Below are 3,889 nucleotides of genomic sequence, written 5' to 3' on the forward strand. Positions count from 1 at the left end.
ACTTGGTAAAAGCTCTGTACTAGGTGAAAAATCACAGTTTAAAGATGCATGTTCTGTAAATAGTTACCACACATACACACTTAGTGTCTGTAAACACTAGAAACATACATTAGACAGAGTATCCTCAAAAGTCGGGTACATATAAAAAAAAAGATGAGGTAACATAATTCTCAAAGTCCACAGGAATCTTGCCCGAAGAGTTTGAACAGCTGCCAATAATTCACTTCCATTGTACAGAGGTTAAGGCATCTCTGAAACCCTTAGGGTTTGCCAAAACTGGATTCACTGGCTTTCACTATAGCAATGGCGTGGTAGATAACATTCATCTGTAATTTAACTTCACAATTGGTATGAGTCTGTGACAGATAACAGAATTCCTGAATAAGCCAGAAGCATTGTTTAACTTGCTCTGGAGAAACAAAATCTTCAGCCACTTTGATACAGCTATATAAGTCATGAACCTGGTATGGAATTCAGGCTGGGCAGAATGCCACATCTCTGAGAAACTGTACAATAGCCCTGCCTTGAACCCCATACTCTTGATGAAGATGCTGTCTCAGTGATCAGTCTAAATACCAGCTCTGATCATTAATAGGATCAAGGTTGTTGGGTGTTCTTGAAAAAGCTCTTCTGATGCCATTTTAAGGAATTCTCCTATCTTTTCCACGTCTTCACTAGCATATATAGGCTAGAAGGCTCCTGGCTTCTCTTTTCCTTTAATAAATTGCTTTATCGTGAGTTCATGAGAATTTCCATTCTTGGACAGCTTTAAGGTCTTCTTGGTCGCACTGTCCTTGGGAATTCTCACATAGACCAGGACATTAGCTGCACCAGACACGTCTCAGTAAAGACGTTGCTCCGCAATTTCGATCTTCTAGAGTAATTAATCCACAAGCATTATACACCTTGGGACCCCAATCTGGCCAAACAAAGTAGTTTGTCAGCCTAGAGACAAAATCAGTATGTCATCTCACCTTGCACACTCCAAGCAATGGGACGCTGACCATCAGATCATCAAGCCTGGAGGGCATCATATCTCTAAAATGTCCTCCTGATAGCCAGTCCTTAAGATTCAACATCATTAATTCTTTTTCATTTCCCAAGAGATTAGGAACATCTTTGAGTCCATTCCAGAAGTTTCCTACTGTGGTTTTTGTGATGATTTAATTGGTCTTTGGTAGAGACTGAATGTTTGTATCCCCCCAAAATTCATATGTTGAAACCCAATCCCCAAAGTGATGATATTGAGAGGTGGAGAGCCTTTGGGAGGTGATTAGGTATGAAGGCAGAACCCACACAATTGGAATTAGTGCCCTTGTGAAAAAGACCCCAGAGAGCTCCATTCCCCCCTTTCACAACGTGATGACACAGTGAGAAGACAGCCATCTATGAACCAAGAAGTGGGCCCTCACCAGATACCAAATCTACTGGCACCTTGATCTTGAATTTCTCACCCTCCACAACTGTGAGAAATAAATGTTTCTTTTTTAAGCTGTCCAGTCTATGGTATTTTGTTATAGCAGCCCAAACAGACTAAGACATTCCTACAATTAACTAGATCGACTTCCTGGTCACAAAACTCTTTGCCAAAAGATTCAGTTTTCCAAAATTCAGTGTTCAATTTAGGATGCACTCCAGACACCATCACTGGCCCTTGTTTCCAGCACTCTCTGAACACACTCCAGTTGCTCCTGTTGTTGAGATCTTACAAGGACAGCAAACAGTTACCACACAGCCAACAGTGAGGAGTGTAGAATCCTAGGTTTGTCAGTAGTCCTTAAGGTTCTTACATAAATTGGGGGAAGGCTTGTTTTCTACCAAAGAAGCAAAGATATCAAGGATTTTTAGTGTATTCTTGAGTCCATTTCCCGTCTTTTCTTCCTTGCTGACATCCCCCCTGGGTAGGTCTGCCAGCCAGGTTAAAGGAGAAGCACTGATTGAAAAGGCTGATTTCATGCTGCTGGCTCACTTGGAGGCTGCACCTCCACCCACGGCTGCTGGCTCCAACACTGAGCGATTCTGCAGGAGCATAGCACCAAGAATAGATTTTTCTCCAACTAAGGAAGTCTGTTTTACATCTTCCTTCAAGGCCGGCTTTGGAAAGAGCTTGAATTGCCTCTGTGAACAAGGACAATTTGCCTCTATTCCACATTTTGGTCCTACAGAAGGAAGAGCCTTCAACCTCATTAGAGAGCTTTTCCAAGAATGATCCGCATAGGCATCAAGTTCCCCGGTTCATGTACTTGACTCTTCATGCATCTAAGCCAAGGAAAAGTCTTGTAGGGAGTACCCTGTTGACAATTTTTCCTCTTCTTCTGGCAATGTACACACACTCCAAACTCACACTGAGGATACGCCCAGTGCAAGCTGAAGATGGTGGTATCACATACATCACTCATTTCTTGAACACCTTGGACAGCTTGCTCCCTAACAACACTCTGAGATGCTCTTACCGTGTGGCTCCACACTTGACATAGCTTCCTTTTCAGAGAGCACCATTTGACATGGTGGCATCTAATGTTGACCGGGGGGTAATTTTCTGTATCCAAATCAGTTCCCACCACATTTTTGGTTAACGGCAACCATAAGATAATTGCTTCATTGTTCTTACAATGAAATTAAAATGTTCTTACAATGAATGAAATAGAAACTCTAGACTTTCTATTTCTATTTGTTTGCTCAATCATCCTTAGCTGTTATGTTTTCATCTTTGTGCCTTTCAGTTTATGGTCTCAAGACACTCACTGACTTTTCAAGCAAAGATGAAGAAAGAAAAAATACTTCCAGCTCCCACTGTGCCTTTTATCAGGGAAGCAAAAACTTTTCCAGAAGTCCCCAGTAGACATCTTTATATATTTCATTGGCCAACTCTGAGTCATTTGGCCACCCCTAGCTCCAAGAGAATCTGGAAAAATCACGTGTACGGAGAAGAACAATAAGATTAGCTTAGATCAATTATGATTCATCCTCTGGAGCTGGGCAGACTGCTACCTATATAAGTCAGCTATTACTGTGATAATGTTCCATAACAAGCAACCCCCAAATCTTAGTGGTTTGCAAGAATAAGCATTTGTTTCTCAATTATGGGCATGCAGGTCATGTGTGACTCTGCTAGGTTTGGCAGGGATCAGTTGTACTTGGATCCAGGCTGTGTGTGTTTTCATGTCTGTCCCAAGTATCTTCTTATTCTGACACTACTGGGCACCACAGCATACTCTTCTTATGGCAAACGGTAGATGCATCAGAAGTTAGATAAAATCACACCAACACATTTAGAGTCTCTGCTCATGTCGTGTCCAGTAACATCCCATTTGCCAAACAAATCACCTGACCAAGTCCATCACAAACTAGGCAGGAATATATACTTTACCTACTCCAGTGGAAAGTGCCACAAATTCACACGCCAAAAGGTTTAGATGTATAATTCTATTACAGAGAGGGAATGAAAGATTGAGAACAAAAATCCAATCTATCCCCTCATTCCAGACAAACTGGGGCCCTGACAGCAAGAGAGAATGGAATAGCTGTTGGGTAGCCATCCAACAGTGTCTTCCACACCTAGTCAAAAGAAGCCCTAGAAATTCATTTTTCTGGTTTAGTTACTGGGAAGAAGAGGAGGAAGTAAGGAAATTAGTTACCAGTTGCTTTCCTGAGCGGGAGTTTCCAGCTATAACATTCATGAATAGTTGAGGAGGCTGATATAGACTGTTTAACATCTCCAACTCTCAGTTTCCTAGTCTGAATTCCTGCTAACAGCAAACATCTCTGATGCAGTATGTGCCCGGTACTACACAAAGTACTTTACGTGTAGTACCTCACTTTATCCTCACCACAAACCTATGAAGCTATCCTCAGCTATTTACAGCTACTTTACAGTTATTTGTATGTA

General features: G+C 41.7%; 1 pseudogene; it reads right to left on the minus strand.

The window, feature by feature from the left end:
* Positions 1 to 260: 260 nt before the first annotated feature.
* On the minus strand, positions 261 to 3,680 carry LOC100069156 (lysine-specific demethylase 3A pseudogene; annotated as a pseudogene).
* Between the last annotated feature and the right edge of the window lie 209 nt (positions 3,681 to 3,889).

This window comes from Equus caballus, chromosome 18 (genome assembly GCF_041296265.1).
Source record: "Equus caballus isolate H_3958 breed thoroughbred chromosome 18, TB-T2T, whole genome shotgun sequence".
NCBI lineage: Eukaryota > Metazoa > Chordata > Mammalia > Perissodactyla > Equidae > Equus > Equus caballus.